This window comes from Triticum urartu, chromosome 6A (assembly GCF_056163025.1).
Source record: "Triticum urartu cultivar PI428250 chromosome 6A, HENAU_Tu73, whole genome shotgun sequence".
Classification (NCBI taxonomy): Eukaryota; Viridiplantae; Streptophyta; class Magnoliopsida; order Poales; family Poaceae; genus Triticum; species Triticum urartu.
Window position 1 is genome coordinate 539,983,368 of NC_141878.1, and position 14,230 is coordinate 539,997,597.

Genomic DNA, 14,230 nt, shown 5'->3' on the forward strand with positions numbered 1-14,230 from the left:
TTACCGAATGTTGTTCCGAGTCCAAGATGAGATCCCGGACGTCACGAGGAGTTCCGAAATGGTACGGAGGTAAAGAATAATATATAGAAAGTGGGGTTTTGACCACCGGAAGTGTTTTGGGCGTCACCGGTAATGTACCGGGACCACCGGAGGGTTCCGGGGGTCCACCGGGAGGGGCCACCAGCCCCGGAGGCTTGCATGGGCCAAGAGTGGGAAGGAACCAGCCCCTGAGTGGGTTGGTGCGCCTCCCACCAGAGCCCAAGGCATAGCTAGGAGGAGAAGGGGGGAAACCCTAGGCGCAGATGGGCCTGAGGCCCACCCTAGGGCGCGCCCCCCTGTACCCCTCTTGGCCGCCCCCTCCATCCCATCTAGGGCTGCCACCCCCTAGGGGTGGGAACCCTAGAGGTGGCGCACCCTCATCCCCTCCTCCTATAAATAGTGGGGGTTTTGGGGCTGCCCAACACATGAGTCTCTCTCCCCCTTGGCGCAGCCCTACCCCTCTCCCTCCTCGTCTCTTGCAGTGCTTGGCGAAGCCCTGCTGGCGTGCCATGCTCCTCCACCATCACCACTCCTTCGTGCTGCTGCTGGATGGAGTCTTCCCCAACCTCTCCTTCTCTCCTTGCTGGATCAAGGTGCGAGAGACGTCACCGGGCTGTACGTGTGTTGAACGCGGAGGCACCGTTGTTCAATGCTTAGATCGGAATCGACCGCGATCTGAATGGCTGCGTGTACGACTCCACCAACCGCATTCTTGTAACGCTTCCACTTAGCAATCTTCAAGGGTATGAAGATGCACTCCCTCTCTCTCGTTGCTAGTATCTCCTAGATTGATCTTGGTGACACGTAGGAAAATTTTGAATTATTGCTGCGTTACCCAACAGTGGTATGAGAGCCAGGTTTATGTGTAGTTTCTGCATGAGTGGAACACAAGCTGTTGTGGGCGATGATTTGTTCAATTTGCTTACCGTTACTAGTCTTATCTTGATCCGGCGGCATTGTGGGATGAAGTGGCCCGGACCGACCTTACACATATGCTTACGTGAGACTGGTTCCACCGACTGACATGCACTTGATGCATAAGGTGGCTGGCGGGTGTCTGTCTCTCCCACTTTAGTCGGATCGGATTCGATGAAAAGGGTCCTTATGAAGGGTAAATAGCAATTGGCATATCACCGTTGTGGTTTTGCGTAGGTAAGAAACGTTCTTACTAGAAACCAATAGCAGCCACGTAAAACATGCAACAACAATTAGAGGACGTCTAACTTGTTTTTGCAGGGTTTGCTATGTGATGTGATATGACCAAAAGGATGTGATGAATGATATATGTGATGTATGAGATTGATCATGTTCTTGTAATAGGAATCACGACTTGCATGTCGATGAGTATGACAACCGGCAGGAGCAATAGGAGTTGTCTTAATTTATTTATGACCCGCGTGTCAATGAAAATGCCATGTAATTACTTTACTTTATTGCTAACCGTTAGCCATAGTAGTAGAAGTAATAGTTGGCAAGGCAACTTCATGAAGACACGATGATGGAGATCATGATGATGGAGATCATGGTGTCATGCCGATGACGATGGTGTTCATGTCGTGCCTCGAAGATGGAGATCAAAGGCGCAAGATGATATTGGCCATATCATGTCACTTTATGATTTGCATGTGATGTTTGTCATGTTTTTACATCTTATTTGCTTAGAACGACGGTAGCATAAATAAGACGATCCCTCATTAAAATATCAAGAATTGTGTTCCCCCTAACTGTGCACCGTTGCTAAGGTCTGTTGTTCCGAAGCACCACATGATGATCGGGTGTGATAGGTTCTAACATTCGCATATAATGGGTGTAAGCCAGATTTACACACACAATACACTTAGGTTAACTTGACGAGCCTAGCATGTACAGACATGGCCTCGGAACACGGAAGACCGAAAGGTCGAACATGAGTCGTATAGTGGATACGATCAACATGAAGATGTTCACCGATGATTACTAGTCCGTCTCACGTGATGATCGGACACGGCCTAGTTGACTCGGATCATGTATCACTTAGATGACTAGAGGGATGTCTATCTGAGTGGGAGTTCATTAAATAATTTGATTAGATGAACTTAATTATCATGAACATAGTCAAAAGGTCTTTGCAAATTATGTCGTAGCTCACGCTTTGGTTTTACTGTTTTAGATATTTCCTAGAGAAAATTTAGTTGAGAGTTGACAGTAGCAATTATGCGGACTGGGTCCATGAACTGAGGATTGTCCTCATTGCTGCACAGAAGGGTTATGTCCTTAATGAACCGCTCAGTGTGTTGAACCTCGAGCATCGTCTGTAGATGTTGGGAAACATCTGACATACACGTTTTGATGACTACGTGATAGTTCAGTGCATAATGCTAACGGTTTAGAATTGTGGCACCAAAGACGTTTTTGAAACGTCGCAGAACATATGAGATGTTCCAAAGACTGAAATTGGGATTTCAGACTAGTGCCCACGTCAAGAGGTATGAGACCTCTGACAAGTTTCTTAAGCCTGCAAACTAAGGGATAAAAGCTCAATCATTGAGCATGTGCTCAGATTGTCTGAGTACTACAATCGCTTGAATCGAGTGGGAGTTAATCTTCCAGATGAGATAGTGATGGTTCTCCATAGTCACTGCCACCAAGCTATTAGAGCTTCGTGATGAACTATAACATATCAGGGATAGACATGATGATCCTTGAGCAACTCGCGATGTTTGACACCGCGAAAGTAGAAATCAAGTAGGAGCATCAATCGTTGATGGTTAAACCACTAGTTTCAAGAAGGGCAAGGGAAAGAAGGGATACTTCATGAAACGGCAAATCAGTTGCTGCTCTAGTGAAGAAACCCAAGGTTGAACCCAAACCCGAGACTAAGTGCTTCTATAATGAGGGGAACGGTCACTGAATCAGAACTACCCTACATACTCGGTAGATGAGAAGGCTGGCAAGGTCGACAGAAGTATATTGGATATACATTATAATGTGTACTTTACTAGTACTCCTAGTAGCACTAGGGCATTAAAATACCGGTTCAGTTGCTAAGTGTTAGTAACTCGAAATAAAAGGCTATAGAATAAATGGAGACTAGCTCAAGGTGAGATGATGATATGTGTTGGAAGTGTTTCCAAGGTTGATGTGATCAAGCATCGATGCTCCCTCTACCATCGATATTGGTGTTAAACCTAAATAATTGTTATTTGGTGTTTGCATAGACATGATTGGATTATGTTTATCGCAATACAGTTATTCATTTAAGGAGAATAATGGTTACTCTGTTCATTTGAATAATACCATCAATGGCATTGCACCTAAAATGAATGATTTATTGAATCTCGATCGTAGTGATACACATGTTCATGCCAAAAGATATAAGATAGTAATGATAGTACCACATACTTGTGGCACTGCCATTTGAGTCATGTTGGTATAAAACGCATGAAGAAGCTCCATGTTGGTGGATCTTTGGACTCACTCGTTTTTGAAAAGATTGAGACATGTGAACCATGTCTATTGGTAGATATGCATGAAGAAACTCCATACAGATGGATCGTTTGGACTCACTTGATTTTGAATCACTTGAGACATGCAAATCATACCACATGGGCAAGATGACTGAAAGGCCTCGTTTTCAGTAAGATGGAACAAGAAAGCAACTTGTTGGAAGTAATACATTTTGATGTGTGCAGTCTAATGAGTGCTGAGGCACGCAGTGGATATCGTTATGTTCTTACTTCACAGATGATTTGAGTAGATGCTGAGTATATTTACTTGATGAAACACAAGTCTGAATTATTGAAAGGTTCAAGTAATTTCATAGTGAAGTTGAAGATCGTCGTGACAAGATGATAAAATGTCTATGATATGATCATAGAGATGAATATCTGAGTTACGAGTTTGGCACACAATTAATACATTGTGGAAATTGTTTCACAACTAATACCGCCTGGAACACCATAGTGTGATGGTGTGTCCGAACATCATAACTGCACCCTATTGGATATGGTGCATACCATGATGTCTCTTATCGAATTATCACTATCGTTTATGGGTTAGGCATTAGAGACAACCGCATTCACTTTAAATAGGGCACCACACAATTCCGTTGAGACGACACCGTATGAACTATGGTTTAGAGAAACCTAAGTTGTCGTTTCTTAAAAGTTTGGGGTTCGACACTTATGTGCAAAAAGTTTCAGGCTGATAAGCTCGAACCCAAAGCGGATAAATGCATCTTCATAGAATACCCAAAAATAGTTGGGTATACCTCCTATTTCAGATCCGGAAGCAAAAGTGATTGTTTCTAGAAACGGGTCCTTTCTCGAGGAAAAGTTTCTCTCGAAAGAATTGAGTGGGAGGATGGTGGAGACTTGATGAGGTTATTGAACCGTCACTTCAACTAGTGTGTAGCAGGGCACAGGAAATTGTTCCTGTGGCACCTACACCAATTGAAGTGGAAGCTTATGATAGTGATCATGAAAATTCGGATCAAGTCACTACCAAACCTCATAGGTCGACAAGGATGTGTACTACTTCAGAGTGGTACGTAATCATGTCTTGGAAGTCATGTTGCTAGACAACAATGAACCTACGAGCTATGGAGAAGCGATGGTGGGCCCGGATTCTGACGAATGGCTCGAGGCCATAAAATCTGAGAGAGGATCCATGTATAAAACAAAGTATAGACTTTGAAAGAACTACTTGATGGTCGTAAGGCTGTTGGGTGCAGATGGATTTTAAAAGGAAGACGGACAATGATGGTAAGTGTCACCATTAAGAAAACTCGACTTGTCGTTAAGATGTTTCCTGACAAGTTCAAGGAGTTGACTACGATGAGACTTTCTCACTTGTAACGATGCTAAGAGTCTGTTGGAATTATGTTAGCAGTTACTGCATTATTTATGAAATCTTGCAGATAGGATGTCAAAACATTGTTTCCTCGATTATTTTCTTGAGGAAAGGTTGTATGTGATACAACCAGAAGGTTTTGTCAATCCTGAAAGATGCTAACAAGTATGCAAAGCTCCAGCAATCCTTCTAAGGACTGGAGTAAGCATCTCAGAATTGGAATGTACGCTTTGATGAGATGATCAAAGATTTTGGGTTTATACAAAGTTTATGAGAAACTTGTATTTCCAAAGAAGTGAGTGGGAGCACTATAGAATTTTTGATGAGTATATGTTGTTAACATATTGTTGATCAGAAATGATGTAGAATTTCTGGAAGGCATGCAGGGTTATTTGAAAAGTGTTTTTAATGGAAAACCTGGATTAAGCTACTTGAACATTGAGCATTAAGATCTATAAGGATAGATCAAAAACGCTTAATAGTACTTTTAAATGAATACATAGCGTGACAAGATTTTGAAGGAGTTCAAAATAGATCAGCAACGAAGGAGTTCTTGGCTGTGTTACAGGTGTGACTCAAGACCTGACCACGGCAGAAGAGAGAGAAAGGACGAAGGTCGTCCCCTATGCTTTAAACGTAGGCTCTACAGTATGCTATGTTGTGTACCGCACCTGAAGTGTGCCTTGCCATGAGTCAGTCAAGGGGTACAAGAGTGATCTAGGAATGGATTACATGACAACGGTCGAACTTATCCTTAGTAACTAGTGGACTAAGGAATTTTCTCGATTATGGAGGTGGTAAAAGTGTTCGTCGTAAAGGGTTACGTCGATGCAAACTTTGACACTAATCCGGATGACTATGAGTAGTAAACCGGATTCGTATAGTAGAGCAGTTATTTGGAATAGCTCAAAGTAGCGCGTGGTAGCTGCATCTACAAGATGACATAGAGATTTGCAAAGCACACATGGATCTGAAAGGTTCAGACCCATTGACTAATAAACCTCTCTCACAAGCAAGATATGAACAAACCCTATGGGTGTTGGATTCATTACAATCACATAGTGATGTGAACTAGATTATTGACTCTAGTGCAAGTGGGAGGCTGTTAGAAATATGCCCTAGAGGCAATAATAAAATGGTTATTATTGTATTTCCTTATTCATGATAATTGTCTATTGTTCATGTTATAATTGTATTAACCGGAAACCGTAATACATGTGTGAATACATAGACCACAACATGTCCCTAGTAAGCCTCTAGTTGACTAGCTCGTTGATCAATAGATGGTCATGGTTTCCTGACCATGGACATTGGATGTCATTGATAACGGGATCACATCATTAGGAGAATGATGTGATGGACAAGACCCAATCTTAAGCGTAGCACAAGATCATGTAGTTCGTTTGCTAAAGCTTTTCTAATGTCAAGTATGATTTCCTTAGACCATGAGATTGTGCAACTCCCGGATACCGTAGGAATGCTTTGGGTGCACCAAACGTCACAACGTAACTGGGTGGCTATAAAGGTGCACTACAGGTATCTTCGAAAGGGTCTGTTGGGTTGGCACGAATCGAGACTGGGATTTGTCACTCCGTATAACGGAGAGGTATCTCTGGGCCCACTCGGTAATGCATCATCATAATGAGCTCATTGTGACTAAATAGTTGGTCACGGGATCATGCATTACGGAACGAGTAAAGTGACTTGCTGGTAATGAGATTGAACGAGGTATTGGGATACCGACGATCGAATCTCGGGCAAGTAATGTACCGATTGACAAAGGGAATTGTATACGGGATTGCTTGAATCCTCGACATCGTGGTTCATCCGATGAGATCATCGTGGAACATGTGGGAGCCAACATGGGTATCCAGATCCCGCTATTGGTTATTGGCCGGAGAGTTGTCTCGGTCATGTCCGCATGATTCCCGAACCCGTAGGGTCTACACACTTAAGGTCCGATGACGCTAGGGTTATAGGGAAAGTTTGTATGTGGTTACCGAATGTTGTTCGGAGTCCCGGATGAGATCCCGGACGTCACGAGGAGTTCCGGAATGGTCCGAAGGTAAAGAATAATATATTGGAAGTGAGGTTTTGACCACCGGAAGTGTTTCGGGCGTCACCGGTAATGTACCGAGACCACCGGAGGGTTCTGGGGGTCCACCGGGAGGGTCCACCAGCCCCGGAGGCTTGCATGGGCCAAGAGTGGGAAGGGACCAGCCCATGAGTTGGCTGGTGCGCCTCCCACCAGAGCCCAAGGCGCAGCTAGGAGGAGAAGGGGGGAAACCCTAGGCGCAGATGGGCCTAAGGCCCACCCTAGGGCGCGCCCCCCTCTCCCCCTCTTGGCCGCCCCCTCCATCCCATCTAGGGCTGCCCCCCTAGGGGTGGGAACCCTAGAGGGGGTGCACCCTCATCCCCTCCTCCTATAAATAGTGGGGGTTTTGGGGCTGCCCAACACACGAGTCTCTCTCCCTCTTGGCGCAGCCCTACCCCTCTCCCTCCTCGTCTCTTGCAGTGCTTGGCGAAGCCCTGCTGGCGTGCCACGCTCCTCCACCATCACCACGCTGTCATGCTGCTGCTGGACGGAGTCTTCCCCAACCTCTCCCTCTCTCATTACTGGATCAAGGCGCGGGAGGCGTCACTGGGTTGTACGTGTGTTGAACGCGGAGGCGCCGTTGTTCGGCGCTTAGATCAGAATCGACCGCGATCTGAATCGCTGCGTGTATGACTCCACCAACCGCGTTCTTGTAATGCTTCCGCTTAGCGATCTTTAAGGGTATGAAGATGCACTCCCTCTCTCTCGTTGCTAGTATCTCCTAGATTGATCTTGGTGACACGTAGGAAATTTTTGAATTATTGCTACGTTACCCAACAAAGTCGTCCATCTTCTAGTTGGTACATTGACTTGGTCTAACCCATGGACGATTCACCATCGGAGTAGATGGTTGTCTCATCGCCAGATACAGAGCCTTCCAATTCAGCCCCATGGATGAACCCAACAAAGGCACGCTTCACGGTGGGTTGAACCCGGGCGGGTCTTGCACGCTGTGTTGGAAATATGCCCTAGAGGCAATAATAAAAATTAGTTATTATTATATTATATTTCATTGTTCATGATAATCGTTTATTATCCATGCTAGAATTGTATTGATAGGAAACTCAGATACATGTGTGGATACATAGACAACACCATGTCCCTAGTAAGCCTCTACTTGACTAGCTCGTTGATCAATAGATGGTTATGGTTTCCTAACCATGGACATTGGATGTCGTTGATAACGGGATCACATCATTAGGAGAATGATGTGATGGACAAGACCCAATCCTAAGCCTAGCACAAAGATCGTGTAGTTCATATGCTAAAGCTTTTCTAATGTCAAGTATCATTTCCTTAGACCATGAGATTGTGCAACTCCCGGATACCGTAGGAGTGCTTTGGGTGTGCCAAACGTCACAACGTAACTGGGTGGCTATAAAGGTACACTACGGGTATCTCCGGAAGTGTCTATTGGGTTGGCACGAATCGAGACTGGGATTTGTCACTCCGTGTAAACGGAGAGGTATATATCTCTGGGCCCACTCGGTAGGACATCATCATAATGTGCACAATGTGACCAAGGAGTTGATCACGGGATGATGTGTTACGGAACGAGTAAAGAGACTTGCCGGTAACGAGATTGAACAAGGTATCAGATACCGACGATCGAATCTCGGGCAAGTATCGTACCGATAGACAAAGGGAATTGTATACGAGATTGATTGAATCCTTGACATCGTGGTTCATCCGATGAGATCATCGTGGAGCATGTGGAAACCAACATGGGTATCCAGATCCCGCTGTTGGTTATTGATCGGAGAGTTGTCTCGGCCATGTCTGCATGACTCTCGAACCCGTAGGGTCTACACACTTAAGGTTCGATGATGCTAGGGTTATAGGGAAAGTATGTATGCGGTTACCGAATGTTGTTCGGAGTCCCGGATGAGATCCCGGATGTCACGAGGAGTTCTGGAATGGTCTGGAGGTAAAGATTGATATATAGGAAGTATGGTTTTGGCCACCGGAAGTGTTCCGGGCATCACCGGTAGTGTACCAGGACCACTGGAGGGGTCTGGGGGTCCACCGGGAGGGGCCACGGGCCCCGGAGGCATACATGGGCCAAGTGTGAGAAGGGACCAGCCCCTAGGTGGGCTGGGGCGCCTCCCCACCAAGGCCCATGCGCCTAGAGAGAAGAAGGGGCAAACCCTAAGGGCAGATGGGCCCTAAGGCCCATGCCTGGTGCGCCTCCCTCTCCCCCCCCCCCACTTGGCCGCCACCCCGGATGGGGATTGGGGTTGCCGCCACCCCTAGGGTGGAAACCCTAGGTGGGGGCGCAGCCCTCCCTCTCCCCCTATATATAGTGGAGGCAAAGGGGCAGCCCAACACACGAAGTTCTTCCCCTGTTGGCGCAGCCCTACCCCTCTCCCTTCCTCGTCTCTCGTAGTGCTTGGTGAAGCCCTGCTGGAGTTCCGCGCTCCTCCACCACCACCACGCCGTCGTGCTGCTTCTGGACGGAGTCTTCCCCAACCTCTCCTTCTCCCCTTGCTAGATCAAGGCGTAGTAGATGTCACCGGGTTGCACGTGTGTTGAACGCGGAGGCACCGTTGTTCGGCGCTTAGATCGGAATCAACCGCGATCTGAATCGCTACGAGTACGACTCCTTCATCCGCGTTCTTGTAACGCTTCCGCTTAGCGATCTACAAGGGTATGTAGATGCACTCCCCTTCCCCTCATTGCTAGATTACTCCATAGATTGATCTTGGTGATGCATAGAAAATTTTAAATTTCTGCTTCAATCCCCAACAGTGGCATCATGAGCTAGGTCTATGCGTAGTTTCTATGCACGAGTAGAACACAAGTTGTTGTGGGCGTCGCTTTTGTCAATTTACTTGTCGTTACTAGTCTTATCTTGATTCGGCGGCATCGTGGGATGAAGCGGCCCGAACCGACCTTACACGTACTCTTACGTGAGACTGGTTCCACCGACTGACATGCACTAGTTGCATAAGGTGGCCAGCGGGTGTCTGTCTCTCCCACTTTAGTCGGATTGGATTTGATGAAAAGGGTCCTTATGAAGGGTAAATATAAATTGGCATATCACATTGTGGTTTTGGCGAAGGTAAGAAACGTTCTTGCTAGAAACCTATAGTAGCCACATAAAAATTTGCAACAACAATTAGAGGACGTCTAACTTGTTTTTGCAGCATATGCCTTGTGATGTGATATGGCCAAAAGGATGTGATGAATGATATATGTGATGTATGAGATTGATCATGTTCTTGTAATAGGAATCATGACTTGCATGTCGATCAGTATGACAACCGGCAGGAGCCATATGAGTTGTCTTAATTTATTTATGACCTGCGTGTCAACTTAAACGTCATGTAATTACTTTACTTTATTGCTAAACCATTAGCCATAGTAGTAGAAGTAATAGTTGACGAGACGACTTCATGAAGACACGATGATGGAGATCATGATGATGGAGATCATGGTGTCATGCCGGTGACAATGATGATCATGGCGCCCCGAAGATGGAGATCAAAAAGGAGCAAAATGATATTGGCCATATCATGTCACTATTTGATTGCATGTGATGTTTATCATGTTTTACATCTTATTTTCTTAGAACGACGGTAGCTTAAATAAGATGATCCCTCGCAATAATTTCAAGAAAGTGTTCCCCCTAACTGTGCACCGTTGCGAAGGTTCGTTGTTTCGAAGCACCACATGATGATCGGGTGTGATAGATTCTAACGTTCGAATACAATGGGTGTAAGCCAGATTTACACACGCAATACACTTAGGTTGACTTGACGAGCCTAGCATGTACTGACATGGCCTCGGAACACGGAAGACCGAAAGGTCGAGCATGAGTCGTATAAAAAATACGATCAACATGAAGATGTTCACCGTTGATGACTAGTCCGTCTCACGTGATGATCGGACACGGCCTAGTCGATTCGGATCATGGATCACTTAGATGACTAGAGGGATGTCTATCTGAGTGGGAGTTCATTATATAATTTGATTAGATGAACTTATTTATCATGAACAATAGTCTAAATTGTCTTTGCAAAAAGGGTTGTAGATCAATAGCTCGCGTTGTAGCTCCCTGTTTCAATACGTTCCTAGAGAAAGATTAAGTTGAAAGATATTGTAAGAAATGATGCGAACTAGGTCCGTAGTCCGAGGACTGTCCTCACTGCTACACAGAAGGCTTACGTCTTTGATGCACCGCTCGATGTGCAAACCCCTACAACGTCGTCTGTGGATGTTGTGAACACCTGACAGACACGTCCTGATGACTACTTGATAGTTTAGTGCACCATACTTTACGGCTTAGAATCGGGATTCCAATGACGTTTTGAACGCCATAAGACATATGAGATGTTCCAAGAGCTGAAATTGGGATTTCAGGCTCATGCCCGTGTTGAGAGGTATGAGACCTCTGACAAGTTCTTTTGCTAACAAGATGGAGGAGAATAGCTCAGCTAGTGAGCATGTGCTCAGAATGTCTGGGTGCTACAATCACTTAAATCAAGTGGGAGTTAAACTTTCAGATAAGATAGTGATTGATAGAGTTCTCTAGCCACTATCACTAAGCTACTAGATCTTCGTGGTGAACTATGACATGCAAGGGATGGAGTTGATCCCGGAGCTGTTCGCGGTGCTTAAGACCGCAAAAGGTAGAAATCAAGAAGGAGCATCAAGTGTTGATGGTTTAACAAGACCACTGGTTTCAAGAAGGGCAAGGGCTAGAAGGGAAACTTCATGGATGGCAAGCTAGTTGCCGCTCCAGTGAAGGAACCCAAGGTTGAACCCAAACCCGAGACTAAGTGCTTCTATTGTAAGGGGAACGGTCACTGGTAGCGGAATTACCCCAAATGCATGGTAGATAAGAAGGCTGGCAACTTCAACAAAGTATATACATGTTATTAATGTGTACCTCACTAGTACTCCTGGTAGCACCTGGGTATTGGATACCGGTTCAGTTGCTATTATTGGTGACTTGAAGCAATAGCTACGGACTAAACAGAGACTGGCTAAGGGCGAGGTGACGATGTGTGTTGGAAGTGTTTCCAAAGTTGATGAGATCACCATCGCACGCTCCATCTGCCTTTGGGATTAGTATTGAACCTAGATAAATGTTATCAGGTGTCTACGTTGAGCATGAATATGATTAGATCATGTTCATTGCAATACGGTTATTCATTTAAGTTAGAGAATAATGGTTATTCTGTTTACATGAATAATACCTTTCATGGTCATGCACCCTATGTGAATGGTTCATTGAATCTCGGTCGTGGTAATACGCATGTTCACGCCAAAAGATGTAGAGTTAATAATGATAGTACCACTTTCTTGTGGCACTGCCGCTTAGGTCATATTGGCGTAAGATGCATGAAGAAACTCCATGTCGATGGATGTTTGGAGTCACTTGATTTTGAATCGCTTGACACATGCGAGCCATGCCTCATGGGCAGGATGACTAAGACCCCGTTTTCAGGTATAATGAAACGGGCAAGTGACTTGTTGGAAATCATACATGTTGATGCGTGTGATCTAATGAGAATTGAAGCGTGCGGTGGATATCGCTATTTTCTCATCTTCACTGACGATTTGGGTAGATATAGGTATATTTACTTAATGAAGCACAAGTCTGAAACGTTTGAAAAGTTCAAGCGATTTCAGAGTGAAGTTAAGAATCGTCATAACAAGAAGATCATGTTCCTACGATCTGATCAAAGGGGGATTTTCTGAGTTATGAGTTTGGCAATCACTTAAGACATTGTGGAATTGTTTCGCAGTTGAAGCCACCTGGAACACCACAGCGTAATGGTGTGTCCGGACGTCGTAATCGAACCTTATGAGATATGGTGCGATCTATGATGTCTCTTACCGATCTACCACTATTATTTTGAGGTTATGCATTAGAGACAGCTGCATTCACTTTAGATAGGACACCATATAAGTCCGTTGAGATGACGTCATATGAACATTGGTTTGGCGAGAAACCAAAGTTGTCGTTTCTTAATGTTTGGGGCTGCGATGCTTAAGGCTTCAGCCGGAGAAGCTCGAACCCAAAGCGGACAAACACATCTTCATAGGATACCCAAAGGTGACAGTTGGGTATACCTTCTATCTCAGTTTCGAGGGCAAATTGTTTGCCGCTAAGAACGGGTCCTTTCTCGAGAAGGAGTTTCTCTTGAAAGAATTGAGTGGGAGGAAGATAGAACTTGATGAGGTTGTCGAACCTTTACTTCAACCAGAGAGTGATGCAACACAGAAAGATGTTTTCTGTGGCGCCTACGTCTGTTGAAGAGGAAGTTAATGATAGTGATCATGAAGCTTCGGATCAAATTGCTATCGAACCTCATAGGTCGACAAGGATATGTACTACTCCTAAGTGGTACGGTAATCCTGTCTTAGATATCATGTTGTTGGACAACAATGAACCTACGAGCTATGGAGAAGTGATGGTGGGCCCGTATTCCGACAAATGGTTAGAAGCCATGAAATCCGAGATAGGATCCATGTATCAGAACAAAGTATGGACTTTGGTGGACTTGCCCATTGATCGGCAAGCCATTGAGATAAAGGGATCTTTAAGAAGAAGACGGACGTGGGCAGTAATGTTACCGTCTATGAAGCTCAACTTGTGGCAAAGAGTCTTTTCGCAAGTTCAAGGAGTTGACTACGATGAGAATTTCTCACCCGTAGCAATGCTTAAGTCCGTCGGAATCATGTTAGCATTAGCTGTATTTTTCGATTATGAAATCTGACAGATGGATGTCAAAACAAGTTTTCTTACCAGTTTTTGTATGAAAAAGTTGTATGTGATACAATAAAAGGTTTTGTCGATCCTAAGGATGCTAAAAGGTATGCTGGCTCCAGCAATCCTTCTATGGACTAGAGCAAGCATCTCGGAGTCGGAATATATGCTTTGATGGAATGATCAAAGCTTTTAGGTTTATACAATGTTTGCTAGAAACTTGTATTTACAAGAAAGTGAGTGGGAGAACTACAACATTTCTGATAAGTATATGTGGATGACATATTGCTGATTCGAAATAATGTAGAATTTGTGAAAAGCATAAACAGTTGTTTGAAGAGTGATTTTCAAAGGAAGACCTGGATAAAGCTGCTTACATATTGGGCATCAAGATCTATAGAAATAGATCAAGACGCCTGATGATACTTTCAAAGAACGCACACCTTGACATGTTTTTGAAGGAGTTCAAAATAGATCAGTCAAAGAAGGGGTTCTTACCTGAGTTGTAAGGTGTGAAGTTGAGTAAGACTCAAAGCTTGACCACGGCA